The sequence below is a fragment of the Macrobrachium nipponense genome, chromosome 26, assembly GCF_015104395.2.
Source record: "Macrobrachium nipponense isolate FS-2020 chromosome 26, ASM1510439v2, whole genome shotgun sequence".
Taxonomy (NCBI): domain Eukaryota; kingdom Metazoa; phylum Arthropoda; class Malacostraca; order Decapoda; family Palaemonidae; genus Macrobrachium; species Macrobrachium nipponense.
Window position 1 is genome coordinate 59,723,146 of NC_087215.1, and position 15,435 is coordinate 59,738,580.

Sequence of the window (15,435 nt, forward strand, 5' to 3'; positions counted from 1 at the left end):
GCCGTCCATAGTAGAGTTCCTTGTTTTGGTCAGTCAGTACGTATATGTCTACCATGGCTGATTGGGGTGAGGAAGAGGTCCTTCAATTTATTAGTTATTACGAAGAACAAACTTTACTGTGGGTCTGTGGCCAGAAACTTCTTGGAATCTCATGTCAGCGAGTAATTCCCGACCACTGTATTCTACCCTTATCTAGTATATACCTTGATTGCGCCCACCATCTTCTTTTATTTCGCTTCATCTTCGTTAAATAATGCATATAAATATAGTACGGCAGCTGCTACTTGCATGGTGGCCATCGTCGGTAAACAACCCGGACAGAGACAGACTGATGATCGCAGTGGATTGAAATGAAGTTACGTGCTTAACGTGGTTACGGTTCTTCCTCAACATTTTGACACCTTGTAACCGTATATGCGTAACTCAGTTACACATACAAGGTTCGGCTCTCACGTGTGTACCCACCTTTAGATGTAAAGACTAAAGGTTTATTTCCAAACTTCCTACATCATCTAAGGTGAATATTCCTAAATATCTAATTAACAGCCCTAACGTGTCTTTTAAAGACATTTCTAATTCCCTAGTATCCACCCATTTCACCCTTTAACGTCGCACTGACTTATCCTGTCCGAATCGATTGATAAAATGCCTTCCGTATCCCCAAAAACATTACTATATGAGGCTTTACCACTAGCACTGCCAATCTAATTGTTATCCTCATACTAGCGGAAATTTCGACCAGTAGCGAATCCTCCATATCCTTGGTCGTGAAACTAAAACAGAATATATCCCCCCTTTTAAAAGCATTGTAAGTGATAGTGTTTTCATGGCCGGTCCTGATTGCCTCTGCGTTTCGTAAGATAATTTGCGTTATTCTCACGGGAATGTACTCTGAATATTATATATAATGTTCCCGTCAATTGTGATACGTATATTTACTTAAGTCTAAGTGGTCAAAATATAACCTGTTCTTGGCATATTCTCCCGAAAAATTCTTCATATCAACCAAGGTGACTGTTAACTTCTTGGGAATACACGTTCCAAACGCCTGATCGATTAAGTATAGATGATTCATTCGTTCCGATGATATACGTTTTTATACTTGATAAAGCTTCATTCAAAGCTGACATGGCGTTATAGTGCGGGGTAATCCTATTAATCCATTATTTTGCCTTTTTCACGTCCAAATGGTTCAACTTTTCATTTTTTTATATCTATACCCAAAAATCCGGCTGTTATTAGCCATTTTTAACCTAATTTCTCAAATCCACCGATTGTAGTAAAGACATGTCAATACTCGCTGAGATCAAGGAGCAAAGGGGATGTGCGTAGGTATACCAACCGATTTAGGAGTCGCTATGACACTCGTTTCCTACCTGGCAGCGTCCTGGAAGGTATTAGCTGTGAATGCTCTTAATTTACCAAACGTCCCATTATAATCATCATTAAAAAATCCACTCCGTCATACAGTCATCGCACTGGGTTTTAATTTTGTTAACAGTTTAATATAAGATTGATAGTGGAATATCAGACAAAATTCCACCAACTTCTCATTCACAAAAATATGGATACGGATCTGAAAAATGTTACTTATTCCCTTGACAAATGCTTCCTTACATTCACCAGTATTCAAACGTGATATACTATACCCCCGAAAAAAGCTTCTGATTCGGTAACCTTCTTTAAAGTCCATTGCATAGTATTCCCGTCCTTTTTTCTTTAGAGGAATAACCTGTAAATACCTCGAAAACTGATCGATGACTATTAAAAGATATTTATTACCTTCGTTATAATGAGCGAGTTTAGACATGTCAGTCAGATCACTGCTAACAACGGATGACATGAGGTTACGGAGATATGACCTTTCTTCCAGGAAATTTCTTCAGAGTGACTTTATGTCAAGTATAAGAGGGTTGACTCTTTAGGACATTTTTGACATAATCTCTAGTTATATTCTTCTCAACATTCCTCACATCTCTGAATAATGTATTTATACCGCTAAAACTGCCAGGGTATTCAACATTTTCGTATATCTTCTTCAATACCTGCAGCTGCTTCTTAGTCACCACTTTTGAGAAAAACTTGATATTCGGTTTCACCCATCATCATATTAGTCATGAGCTGTAAGCTATCTCCGAGGTCAACCAGTAGATGACCGTGCTACTGGATACGAGATAACAACTTCTTATATATCTAAGAAAAGTCGCCGCCCTTCTGACGTCCAAATAACTGACGGACCCAAATTTCAATTCAACATGTCTATTCCTTCACTAGAATGTAATTAGAGCAGTTGAGACTGATACTTCTACTGTAACTTGTTTAAAAACCCCGAATGGAATACATTCTGCGTTATGGACACGACGGAGATTAACGAATGTCGTCGAACAGTAAACGACTCTGTGACGTGTTTATTATCACTCGCTTCTAGAAAGCAGTCATCGAGAATGTATAACAGTCCCATGTCAATCGTCCCTCGATCTATATATTCAAAGGGGTTTAATAATTCTTTACTAACCCTGATCTTGTTCCCTATAGACGAGTACTTCTGTAATGGATGTTCATTCACCCCACAGTTGATTACTATATTATAGAATTTCTCTTCATACACTTCAACTATTTTCTGGCAAATCACACTCTTTCCCGAGTTGATGCTGCACTACCCTGCTATGATAATTCAGGACGGATATGCGATGCTTGCATCTCAAAGGTTCCGATGATGACACTATTCATACGACGAGAAAGAATGCGTAAAATAAGGGTAGCAAATATTTTATTTACTCAGAAAAGACATTGCAAACGAATACATTTTTATATACACGGAATAGTCATATCATAATAAATTTATTTATTACATAGAACACACAGGTGTGGAGAGAAAGGGTGTAAAAAGTAGTTAGCAAATATTGTACTTCAAATAAGGTTCTCGAATCTGAAACTTTTTCGGGGGTATCACGTTTGAATACGGATGAAGGTAGGGAATTCTATAACAAGCAGGTGAGGGAATACCTAAACGAAAGAAATATAAAATTATATAGAGTACATCCGAGAGAAATTAAAGCGGCGATAGCTGAAAGAGTTATCAGGACACTGAAAAGTAAAATATATAGTTACTTAACTCACAACAATACAAATAAATATATTAATGTGCTGCATGACATTGCTACCAACTATTGTAGTACGCCACACAGAGGATTAGGAGATGAGAACAGGGCTGTATTCTTTAGGAAGGGATATACCGTGGCAGAACACTACGATTGATTTAAAAAAATAGGGAAAGTTGACGGGAAACAGAATCCTACAGTATATTATTTAGAGGGCTTGCAAGGGGGAGACTTAAAGGACTGTTTTATAAAGAAGGGTTAATCCCCGCTGACCTATTGGAGCTCTACGACATCAATATTTTAAAAAAGAGGAAGAGAGGTAATAGGATGCAGTACTACGTCAAGTGGAGAGAGTACCAGAAACTATTAAATTCCTGTTTGGATGAATCTCGGCTTGTTCAGGTATGAGCCATCCTAGCAAAAAAGCGTTAATATTCCCATCTACTCCCGAGAATAACTTATGAAAGGTTGATGAAAGAAAGAGGGGCAGAAGGAGGAAGATCAGAAGTGATCGGTAATAACATTAGTAATAGTGAAGACGGTGTTAATGGTAATAGAAATAAAGGGGATATGAGTGTTAGGAGTGAAACTCGCAAATCAATTCCTCTCAGTATTTACAACATGGGAGATAGACGTAAAGTTCCAACGCCGGTTAAATCAGTTATACCTTCTCCAGCTGGTAAAACGAAGAGAGCTGTTGTACTGTTAAACGGGATTAAGCAACGTATCACTCAGGAACATGGAAATCCTCCCTTAAGTATTATCATTCCCATATCGTTTAAAGAGAGCCAAATCCATTACGTGTCACTGGTACAATCGAATATCTATGAGACTCGGGAACTGTTTTTCTTCTAGCGAGCGGATCGAAAGAACTAATTGGCCAGTAAACGTACAGGATTATCAATACTTGAATAACATAGAGGGTATCAAGGAGTGGTTGATAAGAAATAACGTGTTAAAAAACACTTCAATATCTGACCGGGGCATAAATGAGGTACGGGAAAAATAGGAGGTGTAGTGGGGAGGAAGGGACTAGAAGACTTTTAAGACCTCTTATTAGGAAACTTTTTGTAAGGGAAAACGAGTTATAGCAGGAAGATGGCCAACACCTGTCGGACATGCATATACGCGTGGGCAGAGGGGATGCGGCCGGTCATGTACACGCGGGCGAAGGGGATGCTACTGGTCATGTACACGCGGGCGGAAGGGCTGCGGCCGGTCATGTACACGCGGGCGAAGGGGATGCTACTGGTCATGTACACGCGGGCGGAAGGGCTGTGGCCGGTCATGTACACGCGGGCGAAGGGGATGCTACTGGTCATGTACACGCGGGCGGAAGGGCTGCGGCCGGTCATGTACACGCAGGCGGAGGGGCTACGGCCGGTGCGCGTCAAAAGAAAGAAAAAAAATTTGATTTACATATATCATGAGAGGTCTTACTCTACCTTCCTAATTTAATTTTAAGGTGTGAGACATCAATCTTATCCTTGTAAATGCTTGTTTTTTATATTCTGAAATAAATAAATAAATAAATAAACGCATTCACGTATTTCATGAGTGGTACTACACCTTTCTATTTCAATTTGAAGCTGTGAGGTATCAATCTTATCCTTGTAAAAGCTTGCTTTTATATTCTAGCGCATATATTTCCCCTATATGTGACATACTTCGTAGAATTTACTGGTTTATTTATTAGTAAGGATCGAAAGTTTTCTAATGACTGTCCACTATTTCCTTCTCTTACACATCATATAAAAAATCTGTAACCTGGTGTGTTTTTTGGGAAAATCTATACTTATGCAATACAAAATGAAATGGTTTCTCTAATTCGCATGACTCATGTTACACTTTAGGAAACGTGCATTTTTTTCATTTTTCCATAGTGTTTCATCCTACTTCTACTAAGCATGAAAGTAGAGGTATATTGTTCCTAACACCAAGCAGTATTCTAACTAGCATACCGTAAGTCTTTTATTTACTTCGAACATTAAAAGTCAACCAGCTTTCGCAGCTGTATAACAAGGATGACATCGCAGCCGCATACCTTCATTTTAAAAGGGAACGGCATGTCTGTGTTTGCAGCACAAAATATGGAAAACCTGTTAACCAATGATGGAAAAGATTTTTCGTGCAGACCAAGGACAGTTTTTATGCTTACATCATCCAGAAACCAAGCCCCTAGATACAAATACTGAGAACAATATTCAACTTGTAAGCTGCTAAATTGAAATGACCGTTTATCGACCTCATCACCATTAGCAACAAAGAATTTTGTTTTTTGATGACCTTTTGCAAGTTCGTTGTAATATTCAGTCAATAAAGTAATAATGACATGGCACAGTGCACATCTCCATTGGCACCTCAGAAGTCCATACTCACTTCCGGTATGCCAGGCGCTTCATATATGAAGGGCTAAACATATGCCAGTCATGTTTTTTTTGTTTTTTTTTTTTGGACGCCCGGCCAGCATCGGCCGCCGCCTGCATGTACATGACCGGGATCATCCCCTCCGGCCGCGTGTACATGACCGGCCGCATCCCCTCCGCCTGCATGTACATGACCGGGATCATCCCCTCCGGCCGCGTGTACATGACCGGCCGCATCCCCTCCGCCTGCATGTACATGACCGGATCATCCGGCCGCGTGTACATGACCGCCGCATACCCCTCCGCCTGCATGTACATGACCGGAATCATCCCCTCCGCCGCATCCCCTCCGCCTGCATGTACATGACCGGGATCATCCCCTCCGGCCGCATCCCCTCCGCCTGCATGTACATGACCGGGATCATCCCCTCCAGCCGCGTGTACATGACCGGCCGCATCCCCTCCCCCCCGCCTGCATGTACATGACCGGGAAATCACCAGCCCCTCGGCCGCATCCTTCCGCCGCATCCCTTCTGTTCCTGCATGTACATGACCGGGATCATCCCCTCCGGCGCATCCCCTCCGCCCCTGCATGTACATGACCGGGATCATCCCCTCCGGCCGCGTGTACATGACCCGGCCGCATCCCCCAGCCGTGAATTTACAACATGACCGGAAATTCATCCCCTCCGTCCGCATCCCCTCCGCCTGCATGTACATGAACCGGGAATCATCCCCCTTCCGGCCGCATCCCCTCCGGGCCCCTGGCATTTACATGACCGTGACCGGGATCATTCCCCTCCCTCGGCCGCATCCCTCCGTCCTGCATGTACACGACCGGGATCATCCCCTCCGCCGCGTGGTAACAACCGGGTCCCGCATCCCCTCCCTCTGCAGGTACATGACCTTTGATCATCCCCATCCGGCCGCGTGTACATGACCCGGCCGCATCCCTCCGCCTGCATGTACATGACCCGGAAATCATCCCCTCCGGCCGATCCCCTCCGCCGCATGTACATGACCGGGATCAATCCACCGCCGCATCCCCTCCGCCTGCATGTACATGACCGGGATCATCCCCTCCGGCCGCGTGTACATGACCCCGGTTCCGCATCCCCTCGCCGCATGTACAGACCGGGAATCCCATCCCCGGCCGGCCCGGGCATCCCTCCCCTCCCCGCCTGCATTGTAACATGGACCGGGAATCATTCCCCTCCGGAACCCCTGCCGTGGGTACATGGGACCGGCCCAGCCTCCCCTCAGGGCCCCCTGGCCATGTACATACGAGTACCGCATCCCTCCGCCTGCGTATACATGACCGGCCGCAGCCCTTCCGCCCGCGTGTCATGACCGCGCACCCTTCGCCCATGTACCAGCAGCAGCATCCCCTTCGCCCGCGTGTACATGACCAGCAGCATCCCCTTCGCCCGCGTGTACATGACCAGTAGCATCCCCTTTGCCCGCGTGTACATGACCGGCCGCAGCCCTTCTGCCCGCGTGTACATGACCAGTAGCATCCCCTTCGCCCGCGTGTACATGACCGGCCGCATCCCCTCTGCCCACGCGTATATGCATGTCCGGACAGGTGTTGGCCATCTTCCTGCTATAACTCGTTTCCTTACAAAAGTTCCTAATAAGAGGTCTTAAAAGTCTTCTAGTCCCTTCCTCCCCACTACACCTCCTATTTTTCCCGTACCTCATTTATGCCCCGGTCAGATATTGAAGTGTTTTTTAACACGTTATTTCTTATCAACCACTCCTTGATACCCTCTATGTTATTCAAGTATTGATAATCCTGTACGTTTACTGCATTAGTTCTTCGATCCGCTCGCTAGAACAGTTCCCGAGTCTCATAGATATTCGATTGTACCAGTGACACGTAATGGATTTGGCTCTCTTTAAACGATATGGGAATGATAATACTTAAGGGAGGATTTCCATGTTCCTGAGTGATACGTTGCTTAATCCCGTTTAACAGTACAACAGCTCTCTTCGTTTTACCAGCTGGAGAAGGTATAACTGATTTAACCGGCGTTGGAACTTTACGTCTATCTCCCATGTTGTAAATACTGAGAGGAATTGATTTGCGAGTTTCACTCCTAACACTCATATCCCCTTTATTTCTATTACCATTAACACCGTCTTCACTATTACTAATGTTATTACCGATCACTTCTGATCTTCCTCCTTCTGCCCCTCTTTCTTTCATCAACCTTTCATAAGTTATTCTCGGGAGTAGATGGGAATATTAACGCTTTTTTGCTAGGATGGCTCATACCTGAACAAGCCGAGATTCATCCAAACAGGAATTTAATAGTTTCTGGTACTCTCTCCACTTGACGTAGTACTGCATCCTATTACCCTCTCTTCCTCTTTTTTAAAATATTGATGTCGTAGAGCTCCAATAGGTCAGCGGGGATTAACCCTTCTTTATAAAACAGTCCTTTAAGTCTCCCCCTTGCAAGCCCTCTAAATAATATACTGTAGGATTCTGTTTCCCGTCAACTTTCCCTATTTTTAAATCAATCGTAAGTGTTCTGCACGGTATATCCCTTCCTAAAGAATACAGCCCTGTTCTCATCTCCTAATCCTCTGTGTGGCGTACTACAATAGTTGGTAGCAATGTCATGCAGCACATTAATGTATTTATTTGTATTGTTGTGAGTTAAGTAACTATATATTTTACTTTTCAGTGTCCTGATAACTCTTTCAGCTATCGCCGCTTTAATTTCTCTCGGATATACTCTATATAATTTTATATTTCTTTCGTTTAGGTATTCCCTCACCTGCTTGTTATAGAATTCCCTACCTTCATCCGTATTCAAACGTGATACCCCCGAAAAAGTTTCAGATTCGAGAACCTTATTTGAAGTACAATATTTGCTAACTACTTTTTACACCCTTTCTCTCCACACCTGTGTGTTCTATGTAATAAATAAATTTATTATGATATGACTATTCCGTGTATATAAAAATGTATTCGTTTGCAATGTCTTTTCTGAGTAAATAAAATATTTGCTACCCTTATTTTACGCATTCTTTCTCTTCGTATGAATAGTGTCATCATCGGAACCTTTGAGATGCAAGCATCGCATATCCGTCCTGAATTATCATAGCAGGGTAGTGCAGCATCAACTCGGGAAAGAGTGTGATTTGCCAGAAAATAGTTGAAGTGTATGAAGAGAAATTCTATAATATAGTAATCAACTGTGGGGAAGTGAATCATCCATTACAGAAGTACTCGTCTATAGGGAACAAGATCAGGGTTAGTAAAGAATTATTAAACCCCTTTGAATATATAGATCGAGGGACGATTGACATGGGACTGTTATACATTCTCGATGACTGCTTTCTAGAAGCGAGTGATAATAAACACGTCACAGAGTCGTTTACTGTTCGACGACATTCGTTAATCTCCGTCGTGTCCATAACGCAGAATGTATTCCATTCGGGTACATTCAGTAGAAGTATCAGTCTCAACTGCTCTAATTACATTCTAGTGAAGAATAGACATAGTTTGAATTGAAATTTGGGTCCGTCAGTTATTTGGACGTCAGAAGGGCGGCGACTTTTCTTAGATATATAAGAAGTTGTTATCTCGTATCCAGTAGCACGGTCATCTACTGGTTGACCTCGGAGATAGCTTACAGCTCATGACTAATATGATGATGGGTGAAACCGAATATCAAGTTTTTCTCAAAAGTGGTGACTAAGAAGCAGCTGCAGGTATTGAAGAAGATATACGAAAATGTTGAATACCCTGGCAGTTTTAGCGGTATAAATACATTATTCAGAGATGTGAGGAATGTTGAGAAGAATATAACTAGAGATTATGTCAAAAATGTCCAAAAGAGTCAACCCTCTTATACTTGACATAAAGTCACTCTGAAGAAATTTCCTGGAAGAAAGGTCATATCTCCGTAACCTCGTGTCATCCGTTGTTAGCAGTGATCTGACTGACATGTCTAAACTCGCTCATTATAACGAAGGTAATAAATATCTTTTAATAGTCATCGATCAGTTTTCGAGGTATTTACAGGTTATTCCTCTAAAGAAAAAGGACGGGAATACTATGCAATGGACTTTAAAGAAGGTTACCGAATCAGAAGCTTTTTTCGGGGGTATAGTATATCACGTTTGAATACTGGTGAATGTAAGGAAGCATTTGTCAAGGGAATAAGTAACATTTTTCAGATCCGTATCCATATTTTTGAATGAGAAGTTGGTGGAATTTTGTCTGATATTCCACTATCAATCTTATATTAAACTGTTAACAAAATTAAACCCAGTGCGATGACTGTTATGACGGAGTGGATTTTTTAATGATGATTATAATGGGACGTTTGGTAAATTAAGAGCATTCACAGCTAATACCTTCCAGGACGCTGCCAGGTAGGAAACGAGTGTCATAGCGACTCCTAAATCGGTTGGTATACATACGCACATCCCCTTGCTCCTTGATCTAGCGAGTATTGACATGTCTTTACTACAATCGGTGGATTTGAGAATTAGGTTAAAAATGGCTAATAACAGCCGGATTTTGGGTATAGATATAAATGAAAAGTTGAACCATTTGGACGTGAAAAAGGCAAAATAATGGATTAATAGGATTACCCCGCACTATAACGCCATGTCAGCTTTGAATGAAGCTTTATCAGTATAAAACGTATATCATCGGAACGAATGAATCATCTATATTAATCGATCAGGCGTTTGGAACGTGTATTCCCAAGAAGTTAACAGTCACCTTGGTTGATATGAAGAATTTTTCGGGAGAATATGCCAAGAACAGGTTATATTTTGACCACTTAGACTTAAGTAAATATACGTATCACAATTGACGGGAACATTATATATAATATTCAGAGTACATTCCCCGTGAGAATAACGCAATTATCTTACGAAACGCAGAGGCAATCAGGACCGGCCATGAAAACACTATCACTTACAATGCTTTTAAAAGGGGGATATATTCTGTTTTAGTTTCACGACCAAGGATATGGAGGATTCGCTACTGGTCGAAATTTCCGCTAGTATGAGGATAACAATTAGATTGGCAGTGCTAGTGGTAAAGCCTCATATAGTAATGTTTTTGGGGATACGGAAGGTATTTTATCAATCGATTCGGACAGGATAAGTCAGTGCGACGTTAAAGGGTGAAATGGGTGGATACTAGGGAATTAGAAATGTCTTTAAAAGACACGTTAGGGCTGTTAATTAGATATTTAGGAATATTCACCTTAGATGATGTAGGAAGTTTTATACTACCGTTAAGTGGAAATAAACCTTTAGTCTTTACATCTAATACTTTAGAGTCATCTTCGGGTATTAATAATATAGGTCACTGGGTAGAGAATTAGAAATACCTTTAAGTGACATGTTAGGGCCGTTAATTAGATGTTTCGGAATATTCGCCTTAGATGGTGTAGGAGGATTTATTTACTGTCAAGTATAAATAAACCTTTATTCTTTACATCTAACATTTTAGAGTCTTCTTTGGGTATTAATGATAGGAATATTCGCCTAGATGATGTAGGAGGATTTATATTACCGTTAAGTAGAAATAAAGCTTTAGTCTTTACAGCTAATACTTTAGAGTCATCTTCGGGTATTAATAACATAGGTCACTGGGTAGAGAATTAGAAGTATCTTTAAAAAGACACGTTAGGACCGCTTATTAGATGTTTAGGAATATTTGCCTCAGACGATGTAAAAGAATTTATATTACCGTTAAGTAGAAATAAACCTTTAGTCTTTATATCTAACACTTAAGAGTCATCTTCGGGTATTAATAATATAGGTCACTGGGTATGTTTCTACGTGGAAAGGTAACCCAGAAATTTGATTATCTTCTTTGACAGTTACTCTATCGAGCCTGAATTTTATTCGTAAGGATTTTTCAGATTCCTGCGTAATCATTCTGAATATACCTTTTTACGAAGTTAAAAGACAGATACAACTAGATATTTCGTATAAGTGCGGACTTAGCGTTCCGTTTTCCGTACACTGTGCCAGTCACCATGGAATAACAAGGAATATACTATCGGGAATGAAAGAGGTAAGACGAGATGTTCAGGTTGAAAATCGGGTAGTAAGAAGAGTCATAACTGATAACGAATGTTAAAAGCGGTGGGGATAGACGCTCCGAGGATAGATGACACACTCTGTATCCTATTCTTCCCGTTTTGACCGGGTTAACTGTCAGCTCTGGCGTAAAAGGTAAAATACACCTGGATTACTCTATGCGCACATATCAGCATTTTTCCCATACTTCATATGTCCTTTGCGAATATTCTTCTAATAGTATATCATTTCGGAATTGATACACTTCAAATTTCTGTTCCAGTGTGTTAGTTATCGACCGTGCTGTAACGTCAACTGAGTCGGAGAAGGCTGCATGCAATAAGTTCGGAAGCTACTTTCGGTAATAAAAGGATCGGGAGAGAAATGTATACTGGTGACGGGTAGTAACCTACTCGAAACCGAAAATAAATCTTATCAAAGGCATGGGTATGTGACTACAAACCACCTGACTGTGAGTTACTATACTGGGTAAAAAGCACATAATAAACTTTATCAAAGTCAGGGATGACGTACGTACTGCGAGCCGGGGAAACAGAGGGAAAGAAGGAAATTTGAGATGCTGAATGTCACGAGACATTATTGGGCACGAAGCGTAGCTGGAGAGAGAGAGAGAGAGAGAGAGAGAGAGAGAGAGAGAGAGAGAGAGAGAGAGAGAGAGAGAGAGAAGTATATACCGGTGTCAAGTGGCACGATAATTATACCTTATACACGTACATGAGCCACGTTACAAGTGAAAAAACATTTTATATATGGTGGCGTCATGGTCAGACTCTTTAAAAAAATAAAAACACCTCATGTAAGTACATAATAATAATTAAAAGATACCCCATGTAAGAAGATACACTATTATCATCTCATTATTGTGCCCATATGTAGATATACCCCGCGTAAGGAGATACTCTTATCTGGGATGACCCTCCCCTCAAAAGGACTACCTGTACGGAAATGAGGCGATTTGGTTTTGAGGTCGATTGGTTTATGAGGGGATTTGGGCACCTTTTCCCCTACTCATTTAATATAAAAAAAAAACTCTTGATGGATTTGTAAATTATGATAAAATATGCTATGTTCAGCCTCTAAGAATATTAACTTTTTAAAGTATTTAATCATACAAGCTTAAGTATTTAATCATACAAGCTTAAGTATTTAATCATACAAGCTTATCATTCTGAAAATATACATAATTTTTTTACAGGAAGCCCCATCGATTTCCCGAGTAAGTTTCCAATTCAAAATGACCCATATCTTTCAACGCCCAATAGATGTCTCTTCCGCCCCTCCAGATTTCCTTTAAGAGAGAAATGCGTTAGATAATAACTTTGTTCTATTTCTGCAGCTCCCAAATGTCAAACAAAAAAATTGTTTCGTGACATACTGCAGTATCATTAATTCAAAGTAAAGTTTTGCGCTCGGACACGATATCTTTAAATTGTTTCTGCAAAATACGTTCATTACCCTAAACCATGGCCTCTAAAACTATGGCATGTCTTCCGACTTCCCTTCACTTAAAGTACCAAGCCTTCATGACTTGTTTTAGCTAGAGAGGTAAAACAACAAGCCCGTCTACTTACTGGGAGTTCAATGCTACATTGGTAGTTATCCACACGCTCCCACTTCTTCACTGCAAACATAGGATGAGGAACTAATTTACATAGTCTAGGAAAATGGGGTCCATTCCCAAGAAATTATTTTTTAAAAATTGTCTCATTTGTGCATTATCTGTTTTCCTTGGCTTCTTGGGTGATTTGAAGCTTTAAAAGCAACCAGCAAAACTCTGCAAAGGTTCAAAGGCATTGAATATATCTCAATGATTGGAATGTTCTCTTGAATATCGATATCTTCATTGTTGTCGCTCCAATATGTTGAAGTAATACATTAGACATAAAACAATGATAATGATCTGATTTGCAATAACTGTACAGAATTGTGAGGGGCAACCAGTTCACTGTGGTGTTACACATTTTAAGCCCCCGCACGAGATGGATGGTGGGTACCGCATTCAATGTGCTTTGCACTGTAGACCAGTACTACCAAATATTTTCTGCGGTGACCCTTCGGCCATAGTTGGGACGCTTCCCTCTTCTAACTCTTTATCTGTTCCCTTTGGTCTCTTCCAAACCAGCTGTCCAAATTCTTTAACGAGAGCTTGTTCCAATGTTGAGTTCTCGTTCAGGAAATCAGCTGAGGCCTGTGAGATTGCAAACGCGACCCAATAGTCTCATGAAATTGCGGCCAATATTAAAAAATATACATAGACGGGGGCATTTTGCCGTATTTGTTCTTTTCGATCTTCAGTTACTGTCCACAACCTTAGTCAGGTTTCTATTCCTAATTTTCTACTGATATATGAGAGTTAAAGACAGAGTTCATCCTTAAGAAGTGCCAGAAAATGGCCTCTTTATCTTTTTCTGAAGAACTAAAGACAAACTGTTTTTCTATGCAAAAATATTTAAATTACGCTTTGCTATTGATGGTTGACAGGAAATATGAACAACACACTTGCCAATCTACCTCCTCCATGTAGATACAAAATCAACAATGTATCGTTTTGTTTTCCATAGGAATCTTTATTATTTCCACAACTTACAAAAGATATGGACCTGTATGAGTTCAGGTCTTTTGGCTTCATTTCGGTCTGTGTTTTGCTGATTCCAGTCTGGGCCTGAAGTGTTCTTTTTTAAGTCATATTACTCATCATACCAGAAGGCTGTTCGAAGAACGATTTGTTCCAAATATGAAACAAATATCCCCATAAGAAATAAAGGGAATCTGGATAATTCGTTCCAGCCAACCCAAAAAGTGGCCCCATTTTCACATTTTCCTATTATTAATGTGTTCAAATCTTATATCAAGAGTGTAAAGTAATGAAACAGTATGTTATATGAATTAAAATTTTCTAAATTTTATTTTTTCCCTGTTAACGAATTTACGAACTGTTTGGTAAAATGGTGCCGGCGGGCTGGGGAATGGAGGGAGGAGAGACGGGAACCCTCTTGAGCAAACCGAATTGATTGCAGTATGCAAAGGTTGATAACAAAATACAGTTTATTCATATTAGGTACAAAGATAATAATATTAAAGGAATTGATAGTGTGTGTGTCCGATTGTGTCTGAGAGAGAGAGAGAGAGTAATCAACGTGTTTACACTTGATTCTTAAGTGCACGAAATAGATTAATTATGCCACAATACATCAACTTACTGTTGGCAAACGGCAGACTTTTAAAACAAACATGAGGATTTTACAAACAACTAAGTAATAAGTCAAGAATGCAAGAAAAGGAAAGAAAAATAAAATAACTTCACAAGGAAGCCGTTTAAACAAACAATCGAAGGCATGCAGAAGCTGAAAGCGGCGTCAGTTTGTTTATCACAGAGCTGAGCTACTTTTATAGTCGTAAAAAGCAATTATTCAATAGATTGGTATTTTACCGTAGAAAAAAAAAAAATAAAAGTGATTTGGGGGGCAGCAGATCGAGTGTAAGTGAAAGAAATGGGGAATAATCATCCCAGATCAGCTAATAAGTCAATGGTAATCTCTCTCTCTCTCTCTCAACGCACCGAACACTGACTCGAACAAGCTTTTTTTTTTTTTTACCGTGTTGCATTTGTTATCAAGTTTTATCATTGTTAAATTTATTGTGAAATATAATTTTTTTATGTAAATTGGTACTGCTTTTACGTACATATTATAGTAAAGATTTTACTGTCTCTTCTTCTCTCCTCAACAATACCACGACGCACGATAACTTAAAACCATTCATTCATTATTCCTAAAAATTATAAACGCTACCTCCCTCTACATCAATTTAGCCGTGTATCACCGCAATGACGAATGATTTTGTTAATCATTTGTGCTAAGTTTTATTGTGAAAAGCTTTGTTCT